General features: G+C 45.2%; 1 protein-coding gene across 7 annotated transcripts in view; it reads left to right on the top strand.

The window, feature by feature from the left end:
- Window positions 1–21,113, top strand: part of LOC144600483 (neurite extension and migration factor-like) — a 302,375-nt gene that overhangs the window by 158,758 nt on the left and 122,504 nt on the right. The window contains exon 2 of one of the 7 annotated variants that reach the window (XM_078412115.1): window positions 12,136–12,272. The exons of the other annotated variants lie outside the window; for them this stretch is intronic. The gene's annotated coding sequence lies outside the window, so the exon portion shown is untranslated. The remainder of the gene's footprint in view (window positions 1–12,135; window positions 12,273–21,113) is intronic. 7 annotated transcript variants of the gene reach the window in all.

The following is a 21,113-nucleotide window of genomic DNA, read 5'->3' as shown; positions in this document are numbered from 1 at the left end:
AACATGCTTCCACCTTACAGCCTTGTATATCCTTGCCTGCTGCGAGCTTTGCAAATGTTTGGGTCTCCCCTGTTCAAAGTCTGCCAACTCCTTAGTGCTGAGCATCTATCTCAAGGGTTCTCCTCAAGAGCTGAAACCCCAGGGTCTCACCCCATGTGTAGGAAACCAGACAATTTATTGTACAGTGCTTTTGATTCCATAATCTTTCCAACACCCAGGCAGGCACTCGTTAGTGGAGGTGCAGGATCGTTTGAAACTAGAGGATGGTCTGATATATTTATCAATAACTGCAGTTGTATTCTCTGGAGAATGATCACATTAGTGACAGTATCATAAGACCTAAACACTGGACTCAATTTTAATGTGATATTGTGTAATATTTACTGCACATTAAGCAAGCCAGTTATTCCAGACTGGAGATTGTGTTTCCAATATTGCCCTCTACTCATCCATTCAGTCACCACTCCAGCTTGTCCAGTTATTTGGTGTGCTCCTTATTTGTGGTATCACTCCATTAAATATTACATGCGTCTTCGCCAGTGTCTCCACGTTCCTATATTATGTGAACTAGGAATGCTCACCAATGTTCCATCCAGGTGTGTCGAATGTAGATCCTTAATTAAATGGTGTCAGCTGTGCCTTGCTGGGTTGCATTCCTGCCTCTGCTTTGAGTCAGAAAACTTTGTTGGTCCTACTCGGGATACTTGAGCACAGAGTTCACATCTACCAAATACAATGTTAAATAATGGCCCTTCCTGCTCACTCAGCTAGAAGATCCCTTGACGTACTTTGAAGAGGAGCAGGTAGGTTATCCGCAAATTGTCATCACCAATATTTACCTTTCAAGTTGCGTTAAAAGAAGATCTGGTCGTTGGTTTGTTGCTCTTTGTGGGAGTTTAATGTACTCAAATAGGATACCTTATTTCTTGCATTGTAACAGTGGCTACACTTCAGTGCAGTTTAGAGATTTAGGGCATCCTGACATTCTGAAAGAACCTGGATAAATGCACAATTTTTCTTGTATTCAAGTGGCAGAAGAGATTTGAGGCGAAGCACTATGTTGTGATGTATTTTGCTCGGAGCAAGGAAAGACACTATGATACAATGAGCTCACTGCTACAGTGCACAGAGTAGAGAGACCTGGGTTCACAGATCTTTAAAAGGGGCATAAAAGGATGAACTTTTAAAAAGTGAGTTGAAATAAAACACAAACTCTGCTTTATAAACAAGTGTAAAATGTAGACTACAAAAGCAAGTCTAGGATTCATCTCTATCAAACATAGATTTAGCTCCAACGAGGGTATTGCAGCTAACTCTGCTCAGTAGGCCGGGTGTGCAGGCCCAGGACAGCTGGTGGAATGGTCCCGGAGGAGTGGATAGATTTGTGATGGTGAGATTGTTCTCCTTGGAGCTTAGGAATTTGAAGGGGTATTAAAAATCATGAATGATCTAGACAGGGAGAATGGAGAGAAACTATTATTATTGGCGGGAGGGGCAAGAAGTGGAAGACATGGATTTAAATTGAATTGAATAAGTTTATTGGCCAAGTTGTACACATACAAGGAATGTGCCTTGGTGCTCCGCTCGCAAGTAACAACACGAACATACAGTAAAAAATAAGAATAAAGCATAAAAACATTAAAACATTAAGAATAAAACATTATAGTTTAAACATGTGAATGAAATAAACCAGAGCAAAAAGAGGCTACAGACTTTTGGTTATTGAGTAGAGCGGAAAAAAGCAGTTTTTATGTCTGGCTGTGGCGGCTTTGACAGTCTGGAGTCGCCTTCCAGAGGGAAGAGCTTCAAGAGTGCTTCAAAATAATTCAATAATTCAAAGATCCAGAGGTGACATAAGGAATGATTTTCATTGTGCAACGAATAATTTTTCTGGAAGCAGATTCACTGTTTTCTGAAGGAAATTTAATAGGCTCTTGAGCAGGAGAGATACTTGCGAGGCGATGGAGATAAAACAGGGAAATAAGACTGACACAATTGTTCCCGGAGAGAACTTGCAATGGCTGTGTGGCTCTATTTGCCTCCCACTGTGCTGGGACTACTTATGATTGCACAGTCTTTGTCTCTCAAGTCCTTTTTTATTGTCATCTTGATCCTGATGTATTGGGATCACCGTTGCTTCTATGTTCCCTGGTACTTGCTTGTTCTGATTCATTCTCTCTTCATCCAGTGATGTTCTGTATGTTTCTGGACATGTCATTCCTGTCTAAAATATCAAGCACACAGAAGCTGAAAATATTAGAATTCATCAAGCTTGTTACCAGTTTGCAATTCTCCATAATTTGCCTTCTCTTTAGCCCTTGAATATTTAGTTTAGAGCTACAGCGCGGAAACAGGCCCTTCGGTCCACCGAGTCTGCACCGACCAGCGATCCCCGCATACTAACACTATTCTACACACGCTGGGGACATTTTACAATTGTACCAAGCCAATTAACCTACAAACCTGCACATCTTTGGAACGTTGGAAGAAACCGGAGATCCCGGGAAAAACCCAAGCAGTTCACGGGGAGAACGAACAAACTCTGTACAGACAACACCCTAAGTCAGGATTGAACCCGGGTCTCTGGGGCTGTACGGCAGCAACTCTACCGCTGTGCCACACAATGTTCAATATTTTGAAGTTGATTGATTCCTGATAAGCAAAAGGATAAAAGGTAATGAGAGGGAGATGGGAATGCAAAGTTGGGGTTCCAGTCCGCATAGGAGAATGGCCATCCGTTCCTTAATTCGTGTGTTCAAAGGCTCCATTGTGTGCTGCAGTAAATTCTGCCTTGTTTGCCAAGCACATAAAAATCCCTAATGCAATATCGACCAAGACAGTGTTGGAACAGCTCTTTCAGTCCACAGTGTCAGTGCTGAACATATTTAAACTGATTCCTTCTGCCTGCACATGCTCGATACCTCTTCATTTCAAATAGCAGTGAGCGTTTTAAAATTAAACATGGGCTGATGGCTCATTCAAACCATGCTGAAAAATATCGCCCTCTTCCACTGGTGATTTTATTACTGTCATTTACTCAGCTGTTGTTTGCCTGTGAAACTCTAATGAGAAGGACAATAAATATACATCGTGTATAAAAAGGTAAATAGAATTGCTCAGGTACACAGCAGCTGCCTTTGTTGGGGTGATGTACAAACCTTGGCCTGTGCCTGTGTTCAACAATCATGCCCTGTGTTTATATGGTCTGGGTATGTAAAGTCTTGCTTTGCTGACCCCGAATGTGTGGAATGGGGTTGGGGTTGGGGTTGGGGGGGGGTGCATTTTGCTGCCTCTTACCCCCCTTGGTGTGCTCTGTGTAGTGGAAGAGCCTTCCTCTAGAGATGTACTGAGGAACCCTTGCCCGCAGAAAGCCATCTAACAGATGGTGTGCTAGCCACAGAAGCAGATATTACAATCGCTGCACACTCTTAAATCTCTACTCCTGCAGCAACATCTCTTCCTTTAACTGTGACGTACACTGTAAATGGCTGGATTGTAATCATGTATTGTCTTTCCGCTGACTGGATTGCACGCAACAAAGGTTTCTCACTGCACCTCGGTACACGTGACAATAAACTAAACTGAGAAAGTGAGTTCTGACCTCGAACAAAGCCTTGCCCCCTGCTTTGCACCTCTGGAACCTCTGAATTTTTTTTTATTTTTTGGGTGTTTCCTACATTAGAGACTTTTATCATTAAAAATGAAACAAATTATTTTTTTAAAAATCCCTACAAATAAATATAAACATTAAATTGTACTAATTTTCTTTAAACGGGTACACTCACCTTCACCTTCCCTCCATCATTGCCATCCCTTTAAAATGGGTTCAGTCTGCAAACCTCTGCAGGATCTAAGAACAGGTTCCCGAGTGAACACTAACCGGAGTAGGACGTTCAGTGTTTTTGGCTTGCTCCATCATTCAGCATCATCATGGCTGATTATCCAATTCAGTACCCCGATCCCACCTTCTCCCCATATCCATTGATCTCTTTGGAATAAGAAATATATTGACTTCCTTTGTGAATACATTTAACAACTTGCTTCTACAATAGTACAGGACAGGAATAGATTCACCACCCTCTGCGTAAAGAATGTTTTTTCCCCCGTGAGGATGTGTTCTCAGCCCCCTACTATACTCCTTATACAGTCATGACTGTGCAGCCAAATACCAATCCAACTCAATTTACAAATTCGCAGACAACACCACCGTACCGGGCCGGATATCAGATAATTACGAGACAGAGTGCAGGAAGGAGATTGAGAACCTCATAACTTGGTGCTGAGACCATAACCTCTCCCTCAATGTCAGCAAGACAAAGGAGATTGTGATGGACTCCAGGAAGAGAAACAGTATACACTGATAGTGCTGAAGTAGGGATCACCAGCAATTTGTCCTGGACTAGCCACATTGAAGCAACAACCAAGCACACCAACGCCTCTACTTCCATAGAAGGCTTAGAAAGTTGTGTATGCCCTCACCAACTTCTGCCGATGCGTTGTCATTGACTCCATTTACACCTCATGCTGTCTCGGCAAGGCCAGCAGCATAGTCAAGGACAATTGTCACCTCAGTCACTCTCCTCTCCCCTCTTCCACCAGGCAAAATGTATAGAAGTTTGAAAAAGCATAACTCCAGATTCAGGCACAGTTTCCTCCCAGCTGTTATCGGGCAACTGAAACATCCTCTCACCAGCTGGAGTGTGGTCCTGACCTCATCTACCTCATTGGAGACCTTTGAACTATCTTTAAACAGACTTTATCAGAGGCCAATATAAAACCGAGTTGAGAATAAACTTTTTCACCCAGAGAGTTGTGAATTTGTGGAATTATCGGTCACAGAATGCAGTAGAGGCCTATTCACTGGATGAATTTAAAAGACAGTTAGATGGAGCTCTAGGGGCTAGTGGAATCAAGGGATATGGGGAGAAGGCAAGCATGGGTTACTGATTGTAGATGATCAGCCATGATCACAATGAATGGCGGTGTTGGCTCGAAGGGCCAAATGGCCTCCTCCTGCACCTATTTTGTATGTTTCTATGTTTCTATTAAATAATATACCCTTTATGGTGTATCTGTACATTGTGGACGGCTTGATTTTATTTGTGTGTAGTTTTTTCGTTGACTGGGTAGCACACAACAGAAAAGCTTTTCACGGTACCTCAGTAAATGTGGCAATAATAAAGTAAAATAAAATAAAAATAATATTCCCCATATTTCATTGTTCTATTTCAGCACATACAACAATAAAACACTCTTGACTCTTGAGGCTGGACTTTCCGTCAGTTGGGAACATTTAGTTTATCCAGTTCTGTTGGGATTTTATTGCCTTGTGTGATTGAGATACACCGTCATTCTTCTGAACTCCAGTTAATAAAAAAAGTTAATCGATCTGAGCTCTCTATGTAAAGTCAGTTCTGCCATCTCAAGAATCGGTCAAATAAATTATTGTTGCACTCCCTCCAGAGCAAGAATATACATCCTTGGGTAAACATACCAATACTGCACACACACATCCAGACGTCTTCAGCAAGCTGCAAGTTCTCAGTACAGCTACACAAGACATCCTCACACTTGTACCCAAATTCTATTGCAGTGAAGGTCAATATGCATTTACACACTCACCCCATGAAATAGTCGGAACCTTTACGTCAGGGCGAACATGTCAGAAGGCATAGCTTTAAAGTGTGGGGGGAAATGTTTACAGGAGATGTGCGAGATAAGTTGTTTTTTTTTACAGATAGTAGTGGGTGCCTGAAACATGGCGCTGGGGGGGTTGTTGGAAGCAGATAAGATAATGACATTTAAGAGGCATTTAGACAGACGCATGAATGTGCAGGGAATGGAGAGATGAAGATCATCAGTTGGCAGATGGAGTTAGTTTAATTTGGCATCGTGGTCGGCACAGACATCGCGGGTCAAAGGGCCGATTCCTGTCCTGTACTATTGTATGTTCTAAGTTTTGTGTAAACCACATTGCAGTTTAGTTGCAGCCTCCTCACGGTTTACAATGCCGCCATCATCTCCCTCGTCACTCTACCACCGCCCCCAGCTTTGTGTTGTCCCTCATCTAGATCATTGGTTTATATTGTGAATGCTTGGGATGCAAGCACTGATCCGTGTACCATCCCTCTAGTCACCCACCGTCTGCCAAATGAAAGCCCCTTCTATTCCTATTCACTGCTTTCTGACTGTCAACCAAATCCTAGTCCATGCCGGAATATCACCTCCAATTCCATGTGCTTTTACTATGCACACTAACCGATCAAGTGGGATCTAATGAAAGGCTTTCCATCGGTCCAAGTACACCATAGCCACTCGTCTCTCTTCACAATTCTATTAACTGTATCGTCAGGAAAGGGCAACACGGTGGCGCAGCGGTAGAGTTGCTGCCCCAGAGTGCCAGGTTCGACCCTGACTACGGGTGCTGTCTATACGGAGTGTGTTCATTCTCCCCGTGGGTTTTCTTCGGGTGCTCCAGTTATCTCCCACATTCCAAAGACGTGCAGCTTTGTAGGTTAATTGGCTTTGGTAAAAATTATAAATTGTCCCTTGTGTGTATGATAGTGCTAGTGTACGGGGATCACTGGTCATAGAAAATAGGTGCAGGAGGAGGGTTACTGATCATCCACAATCAGTAACCCGTGCCTGCCTTCTCCCCATATCCCTTGATTCCTCTAGCCCCTAGAGCTCTATCTAACTCTCTTTTAAATTCATCCAGTGCATTGGCCTCCACTGCCTTCTGTGACAGAGAATTCCACAAATTCACAACTCTCTGGGTGAAAAAGTTTTTTTTCATCTCAGTTTTAAATGGCCTCCCCTTTATTCTGAGACTGTGGCCCCTGGTCGGCGCGGACTCGATGGGCTGAAGGGCCCGCTTCCGCGCTGTATCTCTAAATTGAAAAACTAAAAGCTCCTGTAGATCTGCTCAGCGTGATGCCCCAGTCATAAACCCATGCTGATTTTGTCTAATTCCATTTATGCTTTCCAACTGTTCACTCACTGCATCTTTGATAATCGCTTGTCATCATTTACCCACTCTGTTAAACTAACTGGTCTGAAATTGCTTCCCACTCCCCCTTTATTTTAAACAAACATTCTTTCTAAAAGCCTAAAAGCATGCCACTTCCATCCTCAATGAACTGCTACGTTAGATAGAGCTCTAGGGGCTAGTGGAATCAAGGGATATGGGGAGAAGGCAGACACAGGTTACTGATTGTGGATGATCAGCCATGATCACAATGAATGGCAGTGCTGGCTCAAAGGGCCAAATGGCCTCCTCCTGCACCTATTTTCTATGTTTCTATGTTTCTACGTCATCCAAAGAATTTTGGAAGATGATTACCAATGCATCTGTTATTTTCCAGACCACTTCCTTTAGTACTCTGGGACGTGAGTTATTAGGGTCTAGGAATCATTGCCTTTAGCTCCATTAGTTTCCCAAGGATTAATCTTTATTCATTCTGATTCCTTCAATTCCTCCCTATCTGGACACTAGGTTCCCCAATACATTTGATTGGTTATTTGTGCCTTTTATGAACACAGAATTCAAGTAGGTGTTTATGAGTATAAGAGGTGAAAAGTCATGTTGCTACTCTGTAGGATGTTGGATAGGCTGCATTTTGAGTTGTCTCTGACGCCTTAAAATGGTGGGAAGTCTGATCCATTTGATGGACTGGGCAACATCTCTGTAAATTCTTGTGGTCCTGGGGTAAGCTGTTCCCAAACCAAGCTGACAGTGTGTTTTCTGAGGTGCATCTGTGGGTGTTTGTAAGAGTCACTGGAGACATGCCGAACTTCCTCAGTCTCCTCAAGACGTAGTGGCGTCGGTGTTCCTTCTTGGCTGTCACATCCATCAATGTGGTTGTTCCTCAAAAGATCATTGGTAATATTAACGCCAAGCCACTTGAAGTTCTTGACCATTTCCACTTTGGCACCATTGATGCTGATTGAGGCATGTACTCCACCATTGATGCTGATTGAGGCATGTACTCCACCATTGTTACTGAAGTCGATACCTAGCTCCTTTGTCTTACTGACATTGAGGGAGAGATAATTGTTCTGACACCATTTTGCTCGGCTTTCTGTCTCCTTCCAGTATACCGTCTTGTCATTGTTTGTGATTCAGTGCACTACAGACGTGTCATGTGCAAACTGGTAGATTGAGTTAGAACTGAATTTGGACGTACAGTCATGAGTGTAAAGGGAGTTTTATAGGACACTGAGAATGGGTGTTCCCCTCTCCCATATAGACGAGGCCCTCACTCTTGTCTCCTCGGTACCCTACAGCTCCACCATTGCCCCCCCTCCCCCTAGTCACAACAGAGACAGAGGCCCCCTGGTCCTTACCTTCCACCCCATCAGCCGTCGCAAACAAAGGTTTCAAAGGTCTTTTATTGTCATGTGCACCAATTAAGGTACAGTGATCTTCATATTACCATACAGCCATACGAAAAAAAGCAACATGGTACACAACTACATGAAAGTTAACATAAGCATCCACCACAGCGGATTCCCCACATTCCTCACTGTGATGGAAGGCATTAAAGTCTAATCTTCTTTCTGCGTTCTTCTCCCGTGGTTGGGGCAGTGGAGCCATCCGCAGTCGGGGCGATCGAAGCTCCCGCAGCCAGCGGTCGAAGCTCCTGCGTCAGGGCGATCGAAGCTCCTGCGTCAGGGCGATCGAAGCTCCCGTGGTCGGGGCGGTCGAAGCTCCCATGGTCGGGGCGATCGAAGCTCCCGCAGCCAGCGGTCGAAGCTCCCGCATCAGGGCGATCGAAGCTCCCATGGTCGGGGCGGTCGAAGCTCCCGCGTCAGGGCGGTCGAAGCTCCCATGGTCGGGGCGATCGAAGCTCCTGCGTCAGGGCGATCGAAGCTCCTGCGTCAGGGCGATCGAAGCTCCTGCGTCAGGGCGATCGAAGCTCCTGCGTCAGGGCGATCGAAGCTCCCATGGTCGGGGCGGTCGAAGCTCCGGCGTCAGGGCGGTCGAAGCTCCCGCAGCCAGCGATCGAAGCTCCTGCGTCAGGGCGATCGAAGCTCCTGCGTCAGGGCGATCGAAGCTCCTGCGTCAGGGCGATCGAATCTCCTGCGTCAGGGCGATCGAAGCTCCTGCGTCAGGGCGATCGAAGCTCCCACAGCCAGCGATCGAAGCTCCTGCGTCAGGGCGATCGAAGCTCCCGCAGCCAGCGATCGAAGCTCCTGCGTCAGGGCGATCGAAGCTCCTGCGTCAGGGCGATCGAAGCTCCTGCGTCAGGGCGATCGAAGCTCCCGCAGCCAGCGGTCGAAGCTCCCATGGTCGGGGCGATCGAAGCTCCTGCGTCAGGGCGATCGAAGCTCCCGCAGCCAGCGGTCGAAGCTCCCATGGTCAGGGCGATCGAAGCTCCTGCGTCAGGGCGATCGAAGCTCCCGCAGCCAGCGGTCGAAGCTCCCGCGGCTTGGAGCACCCGAAGGCAGTCTCTAACCAGGGACGGCGAGCTCCACGATGTTAAGTCCGCAGGCTCCCGCGGCTGGAGCTCCCGAAGTCGGTCTCCAGCAGAGGCCACCAACTCCTCGATGTTAGGCCGCAGTGCGGACAGAGATATGATACGGGAAAAAAGTGCATCTCCGTCGAGATGGGAGATTAATAAAAAGTTTCCCCGAACCCCCCCCACCCCCCACATAAAACAAGCTAAAGAACACTAACACATACATTTAACACATACTATAAAACAACAGAGAAGGAAGAGACAGACGAGGCACAACACATTATCCTCCAAAATGTCCGCCACCTCCAACGGGATCCCACCACGAGCCACATTTTCCCATTCCTACCCCTTTCCGCCTTCCGCAGAGACTATTCCCTCCGCAACCCCCTGGTTAACTCATCCATTCCCACCCAAACCACCTCCTCCCCAGGTACCTTCCCCTGCAACCGCAGAAGATGCAACACCTGTCGCTATACCTCTTCCCTCGACTCTGTCCAGGGATCCCGACAGTCCTTTCAGGTTAGGCAGATGTTCACTTGCACCTCCTCCAATTCATCTACTGTATCTGTTGTTCAAGATGTGGATTCTTATACATCGGCAAGACCAAACGCAGGCTGGGCGATCGGCGATCGCTTCGCTCAACACCTGCGCTCAGTCCGCCTTAACCAATCTGATCTCCCGGTGGCTGAGCACTTCAACTCCCCCTCCCACTCCCAGTCTGACCTTTCTGTCATAGGCCTCCTCCAGTGCCATAGTGAGGCCCACCGGAAACTGGAGGAACAGCACCTCATATTTCGCTTGGGCAGCTTGCAGCCCAGCGGTATGAACATTGACTTCTCCAACTTTAGATAGTTCCTCTGTCCCTCTCTTCCCCTCCCCCTTCCCAGTTCTCCCACTGTCTTCCTGTCTCCACCTATATCCTTCCTTTGTCCCGCCCCCCTGACATCAGTCTGAAGAAGGGTCTCGACCCAAAACGTCACCCATTCCTTCTCTCCTGAGATGCTGCCTGTCCCGCTGAGTTACTCCAGCATTTTGTGAACAGATGCTGCAGTTATCTTCTCTGGAGAAGTCATCTTTGTCATTGGTATCCAGAGCAGTATATCTATTTTGAGAAATGAATTGTCACAGGGAAATTTGCACTCTCTGGGATAGACACAAAGTGCTGGAGTAATTCAGTGGATCGGGCAGCATCTCTGGAGTAAAAGGATGGATGATGTTTTGGGTCGGGACCCTTCTTCCACTACCCATTTCGCTTTTACTTTGACTGGCAGTCACTCATTTCCCTCCGCCTGAGTTAACTAGAAATTACCAGTAATTATAAGCAACTATTTACAGAAGAACCATGTTACACTGAACATTCCTGCCCACAATCTCAGAACCTTGCCTTCACTTTAGCTTCATTGATCAAACTATAAAAGTATTGAGGAGTCATGGAGGGATGCAGCATGGAAACAGGCCCTTCGGCCCAACTCATCCATGCTAATCAAGATGCCTAGCTACGCAAATCCCATTTGCCTGGAAAATATTCAACTGCTCCCACTTCCCAGTCAGCTTCTCCCTCTACTGTGCATCACTTTTTGGTTGATCTTTATCGCTCATCGATGTGAGCTGGGAAACTCCCTCAATTAGGTCCTCACCAACTTAAGGCCTTGTAGCAGCCTCCCAATCAATCTACGTCCTGGCAGATAGAAACATAGAAAATAGGTGCAGGAGGAGGCCATTTGGCCCTTCGAGCCACCACTGCCATTCATTGTGATCATGGCTGATCATCCACAATCGGTAACCCGTGCCTGCCTTCTCCCCATATCCCCTGACTCCGCTAGCCCCTAGAGCTCTATCATGATGTCGCATGATGTCAGCGAGACGGAGCTTGGAGGATGATCCCATGTGATGGAGCACATGTGACACAATCCGTTGCTCAGTATGTTTAGGCTAGCATATTTGTTGACATTTGTGGAAATTATCATGGTACTGTTAGATAAATGGCAAAATGTTCATGGTCAGGAACTGCATACATATATAATTCATTAACCAGGTTTTCACATTGATTGAACCTCTCCAGTCTGGTCAATAATCCATTCTCTTTACAAGTAGGTCATCTGCTCCATCTTTAAAACAGCTGTCTTGTAAAGAAGTAATGAACTCATTAGTATTTCTGATCTTTCAGCTGGATTCAATATAAAGGATTTCAGTACTGATAGCTGTGAAATTGAATGAGAATTGTGATGTGATTTCATAAACACCTGAAGCCTAATGAAAGGTCACTGGCATGAAATAATATTAACTCATTTTCATCCTGCCAGCCCTGTGAATGTTTTTCAGTATTTTTTGTTTTTGTTTTAATTTCAAGAAACTGCATAACTTTGCCTTTTGAGAGCCAAGATTTGGTAGCGCATACGTTTTGAAGGTGAGACTTTTTACGAGGATTGAAGTGATTTGAAGAGACAATTTTCAATTTTAAAGAAGTGTTTTGCTTTAGAAAGAGGTGTGTACCGTCAAATTTGCAGCTCCCAGGAGTTTATTGTGGTGGGGTGAGATCATGTCACTTGGTGAACAAAATATTTCCCAAAACTTGGTACCAACTAATATTATTGTTGCTGCTGTATTATCCTGTCTGCAATAAGAAAACCATGTTTTCCCCTTTTAACAGCGTTGTGTGTGTTTCCCTTTTAAGAACACCGTGCATTGTAATGGGCATGTGCAGAAAATTGAAGGCAATAAAGAAACAGAATGGTGGACTCCATTTTGCAGAATATAGATGTTTTCATCACTAATGCAAGAGCCAAACCATCAGAATCTACACCAACCAAAGTGCGTGAAGGAAATGGTTACAGAACATGTTAGTTTAAAATGTCATCAAACTCTTGTTTCACTTTCCCCTTTTATCATAGACACAATGTACCCAGTATCACCTTGCGCACAGAACTATGTTTCAACTCTGTTGCTCCAGCAGACTTGCTAATAACAGCAGCCCCGTCTCTCTATTCAGTGTGCAGGGTACACAAGGCAAATCTACAGGTGTCACAACAAAGTGGAATAATCTGATGTTTGAAGAGTGGCCACTGAAGCATCTGCATCACTTGGTTGGCGAGCTGCAGCAGAACTGCAGCGATTACACATCCGTGTTGCAGTGAATGTACTGTTTTCAAGTGTTTAACGAGCCATTTTAATCTAACCTGCCAGATGTAAAACTAAAATTGAGTCAGAAATAAAACAACAACCAATCAATTTCCATCAATTCCTTGCTGGGCAGCTGAAGTTAAAAATGACCCCTCACTGTTATTCACATCAAATTAATGGCAACCATAAAATTAATTATACCAACTAAGTAGCATTTAATCAGAACAATCTATTTCTCTGCTATTCACCTCAATATGAATAGGATACACTTGTTGTAGGTGTCACACTTCTTTTCCACCGTACACTGGAACACTTAGATTCACCGTGTGCAAAAAGCCTTGGGCCGACTGTAATTAAAGGAATATAAAAATGTACGCCTGTCAGCATTGCCTGATCAACTATTTTACATTAATGGTTATGACATAATTATAATGGAAGCTGGGTTTAAAAATGTAACACTAAAATTACAGACTCTCAGAGGTATTGCAGTGGTATTTCTACTGTTCCTATGTCTGCACCCCAGAGAAATTATGTTTCATTCAATTCAGTTTTTACCAAAAACCGTTATTAGATTTGCAATTTAATATGATTTTTATCAAAGTATGGTGGAAGTATTGCATAAAGTATATGGGTGAAGACACCTGCATCCATGAGCCAAGGTTTAATTATGTGCAGTGTGGGAAAGAACTGCAGATGCTGGTATAAATCAAAGGTAGACACAAAATGCTGGAGTAACTCAGCGAGTCAAGCAGCATCTCGAGAGAGAGAGAGAAGGAATGGGAGACGTTTCAGGTCGAGACCCTTCTTCAGACGGATAATTATGTACTGCTTTGTAACTTTACCCAAAGACGATAGTTGGTCCTGACTTTTATATTTATTTATTTATTGGGCTTTGGGTTTTTCGTGCAAGATCGATATTTTTTTTGCATCTGTATTTGTCCTGTGAGGTAGTGGTGAATTGCTGCCTTAAACCCACAGTGGTGATGGTTTTCCCCACAGAGTTATTGGGTAGGGAGGTTACATAGAAACATAGAAAATAGGTGCAGGAGTAGGCCATTCGATCCTGCACCGCCATTCAATATGATCATGGCTGATCATCCAGCTCAGTAACCTGTACCTGCCTTTTCTCCATATCCCCTGATCCCTTTAGCCACAAGGGTCACATCTAACTCTCTCTTAAATATAGCCAATGCACTGGCCTCAACTACCTTCTGTGGCAGAGAATTCTACAGAATCACCACTCTCTGTGTGAAGAAATGTTTTCTCATCTCGGTCCTAAAAGACTTCCCCCTTATCCTTAAGCTGTGACCCCTGGTTCTGGACTTCCCCAACATCGGGAACAATCTTCCCGCATCTAGCCTCTTCAACCCCTTAAGAATTTTATATGTTTCTATAAGATCCCTCCTCAGTCTTCTAAATTCCAGCGAGTATAAACCTTGTCTATCCAGTCTTTCTTCATATGAAAGTCCTGCCATCCCAGGGATCAATCTGGTGAACCTTCTCTGTACTCCCTCTAAGTACAACAAAGACCCAGTGATGAAGAAGGGCTGGTGATATTTTCAGGTCAGTGAAAATCAAAAAAACAAAATCAGATGCTAGAAATCTGAATCAAAAACAGAAAATGGCTGGATGTTTATGACTAGTGTAGCTGGGACATGTTGGCCGGTGTGGGCAAGTTGGGCCAAAAGGCCTGTGTCCATGCTGCATGACTCTGTGACTCTTAGCAGGTATGGACTCCCTCATTTGTGGAAAAACTGAATATCATGCAATCATTGGACATTCCCACTTACTTTTGGAGGCCAGGTCATTGGTATGGCAGCTGTTTGAGTGGCTGAGCCTGAGACATTGCCTGATGAAGTCTGCACCAATAATGTGGGTCTTGGATGCTTGGCCTCCGGTTATCTTTGTGCCAGGCTTGATTTCAACAGTGGGAATACTTCCTCATTGGTGCCCCCTGATGCTCCTGGTGCTGTACCTGCTCAAGTGTGGCACGGTGGCACAGCGGTAGAGTTGCTGCCTTACAGCGCTTGCAAAGCCAGAGACCTGGGTTCAATCCCGACTAAGGGTGCTGTCTGTATGGTGTTTGTACGTTCTCCCCGTGACCGCGTGGGTTTTCTCCAAGATCTTCGGTTTCCTCCCACACTCCAAAGACCTACAGGTTTGTAGGTTAATTGGCTTGGTGTACGTAGTATTAGGATAGTGTTAATGTACGGGGATCGCTGGTGGGTGCGGACTCGGTGGGCCGAAGAGCCTGTTTCCACGCTGTATCTCTAAACTAAACTAAACTAAAGTGCTCTGTTGATGACAGGGGCAGCCACTTTCACCTGATCTCTGGGATTCAGCTCTTGGTTTTCCATTTGGGTGGTGGCTGTGATGGGCATTGGGTGTTGAGTCCAAGCATAGCATCTCTCAGCAACACCTTCTATTGTTTGTTCCTGCATTCGACACCAACACCATTGTCAAGTTTACAGATGACACAACGGTGATCGGGCTGATCACCAACGGGGATGAAACAAACTATAGAGCGGAGGTGCAGAACCTGGCGGACTGGTGCTCGGATAACAACCTGTCCCTAAATACCACCAAGACCAAGGAGCTGATCATCAACTTCCGTAGGTCACATAACGGGGAATATGCCCCCATCTCTATCAACGGGGACAGTGTGGAGAGAGTGTCCAGCTTCAAGTTTCTGGGCACTCACATTTCGGAGGACCTAACATGGTCCAATAACACTGCTGCGCTGGTCAAGAAGGCACAACAAAGACTGTTCTACTTAAGAACACTGAAAAAGTCTGGTCTACCCCAACAGCTGCTGACGACCTTCTACCGCTGCACCATAGAGAGCATCCTAACGCATGGCATCCCTGTGTGGTACCTCAGCTGCACGGAGGCAGAAAGGAAAGCTCTACAGCGGGTAGTCCATAGAGCTCAGAGGGCCATCGGAACACAGCTACCAGACTTGGAGGGCATCTACAACACACGATGCCTCAGAAAAGCCACCAGCATCCACAAAGACTCTTCACACCCCTGCAACAGTCTGTTCGAACTCCTTCCATCGGGCAGACGATACAAGGCCTTCTATGCCCGCACCTCCAGACTCAGGAACAGCTTCATCCCCAGGGCCATAGTTGCTATGAACCGGTCCTGCTGAGCCGGATGGCCACAACGCATAGATCAACTTGCACTTTACCCTGTCCAAAACTGTTACAACTGTTTCGTTTCGTTGGGTTGCTGCTGTCTAAATTACCTAAATTATTGCATCGTATGGGAGGCGCATTCCCAATCTCGTTGTACCCCTGGGTACAATGACAATAAAGATATATTGTATTGTATTGTATTGTATTGTATGATTGCGATCTAGTCATAAGCAGCTAGATTCATCTATTCCCTCTAGTTTTAAGACTCCTTTTCCCCACTGGATAATTCAACAGCAATGGAGACAAAGGAACAAAACATGCTCCATCCTCACCAATGGTGGAGTCCAGCACCTTTGTGCAAAGGACAAGATTGCGATTTTGTTTGTGAACTGCATGTAGCTGGGCAATTGTCCACATGGTGTGCTGACAACATTGTGATTTACTGGAACAGCTTGGCTAGAGCCACAACTAATTCTGAAACGTAAAGTCTTCCGTACAACAACTGTTTGGTCCATTGCCTGGATAGTGTCCATAGCTTTTTCTTGATATCATGCAGACTAAATCAAATTGACTGACTTCTGTGAATATGGAGTCTCAGGAGGAATGGATCAGCAGCTTTGTCTGAACATGGCTGCAAATGTTTCAGTCTTGTTTTTTTGTGCAAATGTGCTGGACTCCACCACTGGTGGGGGTGGAGAGTGTTTTGTAGTCTCCTTTGTCTCCATAGCTGTTTACTTATCCAGTGGGGGGAAAGGAGTCTTAAAACTAATGTAAGAGAGGAATTATTTAAAGAGAACCTGAGCAGCATCTCTTAGCCACAGAGGGTGGTGGAATGTGGAGCGAACAGCCAGAGAAAGTGAAGGATACAGCAAAAAAAGACACACCGTGCTGGAGTAACTCAGCGGGTCAGGCAGCATCTCTGGAGGATTTGAATAGGTAACATTTTGGGTGCGGACCTTCTTCTGATTGTAGTTGGGTGGGTGGGAGATAGCTGGAAGAGAGGTGGCGGCAAAACAAAGCCTGGCGAGTGATAGGTGGATACGAGGGAGGAGGGTTTTATTTTGCAGATGGTCGGACAAATACCAGAGGTGAAATGACAAAAGGCTGTGAGATGAGAGAAGTGGGATGATGTGTGAAATCAGAGGGCGGGATATAGACGGAAGGGTGTGGGGCTGGGAAGGAAAAGGGTGTGGGATGGTGGGAGAAATGGTGGAAGAATTATAGTGTTTAAAAGATATTTATTCGGGTACATGAATAGGAATGGTTCAGAGGTTTACGGTTCAAACTTAGACAAATGGGACCCAAGCAGGTCGGCAATTTGATCTGAATGACTCTGACAACCAGGTTCAAGCAGGGGTGCAGTGTTGCCGGAGCTCACCGGAGCTCCGCTCCAGCCCCTCTGTAAAAAAAACCCAAAATGAACAGCGGGAAATTTTAACTAGCGGGGAATTTAACAGCGGTCTCTCCGGCGCCAGTGACAGCCCCGGCACCTAAAACATTCGCACTGCAACACTGGATGCAAGAGGATGGCAGAACGTTCATCTGATCCAGCTGTTGTGAGATTACTTAGCTTTGATTATTGCATGCATTATTTTGCGGTTTCACACGTGTAGCCCAATGTGACAGCTTCACCAAATGAACACACCATTTCTGATGTGCCCAATATATCTTCCAACATTCCCATCTGCACTTCTCATTGAAATGGTGTTGATCACCTAGTTTAATGTAATGATACAGTGAGGGAAATGCCAGGCTACGAGGGTGTGGATTGTGGTGATGTGTGTTTCTGCTGATCTACAGCCTCAGTTTTGAGCTTTGGCAATTTAGAACCCAGCGGGATGAGTATTGATTTCTCTAGCTTGAAGTAACCCTTGCATCCCCTCTCTCTCCCACCCAAGTTGTACCAGCTTGAAAGTAGTCTTGTTGTGTCTCATTGTCTGTGACTCGTTTTCACCATGCACACAGCTAACAATGGCCTGTTTCCTTTATCATCGTTACTTTTTCGCATATCTTTCATTCATTTGTTCTATATCTCTCTACATCACCGTCTGTACCTCTCGTTTTCCTTTCCCCTGACTCCCAGTCTGAAGAAGGGTCTCGACCCGAAACGTCACCTATTCCTTTTCTCCAGAGATGTTGTCTGTCCCGCTGAGTTACTCCAGTTTTTTGCATCTTATCTTCGGTTTAAACCAGCATCTGCAGTTCCTTCCTACACATACTCGGTTTTGAGCAGCCGGTTCTGCATTGTCACCATGGCAGGAATGAGCAGGTTGGCTGTGATATCTGTATCGTGCAGATGGATGCACATGATGGACTTGCAATGAAACATCATCAGGTGTGCCTCTAGAAAAGTACATTTCAGCAGATTCCACACGGTATTCAGTAATTCTGACTCTATTTTCTTCAGCAACAAAGGGCATGGATCCAAAGAGTTTGAAATGAGAGAGAGTGCAGTTTTATTACAAAGTATTATGTGACTGTAAACGCTGGCATGTGATTATTAATGTAAATTGTAAGCAAATGGCGCTGGGATGGAAATATCACTGGACATAATTGCTGGAGTTCCAATTTTCCAAAAGGGATGGTTGAAGTGATAGTGGTTGAAGTGATACATTGGTTTGAAAATTTCCCAGATTTTTTGTAAGACCCCAGGGTTACTTTTTCTCTGATCTTGTTTCAACGTCAACCTTCTGTTTTTTTGTTTTCTTTTGTTTTTGGTACAATTGTTTGCAGTTGAAATCAGCTACATAATGCCATTTTAAACTCTGCCATTTCCGCATTCCATTATTAATTTCCCCATCCCAGCTTCTAAAGGACCAGTTTATTTTCTCTACTTTCTGATGACACATGGTAGAAGCTCTAAATCTACTGATATATTTCTTGTTATTTTACTCTTGTATTCTAGATTTATACTCCCTTTGATGATTCTTGAAATTCCTTCCTACACAAGTGAAATAAGATGCTAGTGGTCATTAGGACATAGAAACACAGAAACATAGAAAATAGGTGCAGGAGGAGGCCATTTGGCCCTTCGAGCCACAAATTCATTGTGATCATGGCTGATCACCTACAATCAGTAACCTGTGCCTGCCTTCTCCCCATATCCCTTGAATCCACTAGCCCCTAGAGCTCTCCCTAACTCAAGGACCTCAAGTTGTTGCTTCTTAATAAGACGAGGCATAAATAGGGAAATATCAAAGGCTTTAAAGAAAGGAATTGCAAGGATGATTTTAATCTATTTGGTCTTCTAATATCATAATCATAATCATATTTTATTAGCCAAGTATGTTTTGCAACACACGAGGAATTTCATTTGCCATACAGTCATACCAATAAAAAGCAACAGGACACACAAAATACATTTGAACATGAACATCCACCCCAGTGACTCCTCCACATTCCTCACTGTGATGGAAGGCGAAAAAAAGTTCAATCTCTTCCCTTCTTTGTCCTCCCGCGTTTGGAGGCCTCGAGCCTTCCGTTGACGGGACGATCTTGATTCCCGTAACCGACGGTGGGCCTTCCACATCGGGGCGATCAAGCTCCTGCATCGGGGGGGGGGAATCTCAAGCCCCTGCCAAGCGATCGACCCCGGGTCGGAGCTAGTCAAACCTTCTGCGTCGTTTGGAGATCCCGACATCGGTCTCTTCCCGAGACTGCGAGCTCCTTGATGGTGAAGTCCACAGGCCGCGGTTGGAGTGTCGATCCCAGGCAAGGGATTGCATGCTCTGATGGTAATTGGCAAGAATATCACAGAAGATGAATTTGTTGAGTCTATTGGGGATGGTTTCTTAGGGCAGTGTGTGACAGAATCGACCTGCAAATGGCTATTTTAGAGTTGGTCGTGTGCAATTAATAAGGATTATGTTTAAGGATGCTATGGTTAAAGATTCCACTGGGGAGTAACGATCAGAATGTGGTGGAATACTAGATGTAATTTGAGGGTGAATACGAGGGATCTACAACCAATGCACGCAAACACAGGCAGCTCTAGTGGTATAAACATAGCGTCGTCTGAGGTGGACTGGGTCACTTGGTAGAGGGTTAAATCAGTGGAGTCGAGGGAAAAGTAAAAATGCTGCCATAACTCAGCGGGTCGGACAGTATCTCTGGAGAACATGGATAAGCAACATTTCGGGTTGGGACCTTTCATCTGACGGCCATCGAGCAGTTAGCTTGCAACACGCAGCAAAAAACTGAGGTGAGAAGAAACTTTTTCACCCAGAGAGTTGTGAATTTGTGGAATTATCTGCCACAGAGGACAGTGGAAGCCAATTCAATGGATGAATTTAAAAGAAAGTTCGATAGAGCTATAGGGGCTAGTGGAATCAAGGGATATGGGGAGAAGGCAGGCACGGGTTACTGATTGTGGATGATCAGCCATGATCACAATGAATGGCGGTGCTGGCTCAAAGGGCCAAATGGCCTCCTCCTGCACCTATTTTTTATGTTCTATGTTTCTAAATCTTATCCCAAGTAGAAAAGATCCCAAGAGAAAGATACACCATCTGTTATTTAATAAAGGTCAAGAAAAAGATTATATCAAAGATGAAGACATATAAAGTTACAAGGGCTATTGTTAGACCAGTGGACTGGGAATTTAACAAGCACCAACACCAAGTTAATTAGAAAGGAGGAAATTGATTATTGTAGAAAACTGGCAAGTAATACGAGGAGAAATGACAAGAGCTTCTTCGTGTGTATAAGCAAGGCAGTAACTAGGGTAAGTGTGGCACCCCAGAGAACAGAGTGGAGAATTAGTACCGGTTGATTTTCCCACACCCTCGGTTCCGGAGCCTTTCTGGATTATCCCACTTTCCAGACCAACAGAGGTCACGTGATAATGAAACGACAATATACCCCTGGCCCACTAATACCACCCATCCATGTCTCTAAAGCCCATGAAGGGCCAGAAACTCAGGAGTGGGGTCCGAAGCAAGGGCTCTAAACAGCCGGGGAGACGGTGGGAGCTGGGGATGGATCAGCAGGTCCATTCACTATATCTGACGTCCGTTATAAGGGGTTAAAACGAGGGTTTACTGTTTGGTTTAGAGATACAGCATGGAGATGGGCCTTTTGACCCACCGAGTCCACAGCGACCAGCGATCCCCGTACATTAACACTACCCTACACACACTAGGGACAATTTTACATTTGTACCAAGCCAATTAACCTACAAACCTGTACGTCTTTGGAGTGTGGGAGGAAACCGAAGATCTCTGAGAAAACCCATGCAGGTCACGGGGAGAATGCACAAACTCTGTACAGACAACACCCATGGTCGGGATCAAACCCAGGTCTCTGGCGCTGTGAGGCAGCAACTCTACTGCTGCATTACCGTGCGAAACAGGCAGGAGAGAAGATTGAGAGCATAGTTGAAAAGGGATTTTGGGAA

The sequence above is a fragment of the Rhinoraja longicauda genome, chromosome 15, assembly GCF_053455715.1.
Source record: "Rhinoraja longicauda isolate Sanriku21f chromosome 15, sRhiLon1.1, whole genome shotgun sequence".
NCBI classification, from domain to species: Eukaryota; Metazoa; Chordata; class Chondrichthyes; order Rajiformes; family Arhynchobatidae; genus Rhinoraja; species Rhinoraja longicauda.
This window is presented reverse-complemented; position numbering and strand designations above follow the sequence as displayed.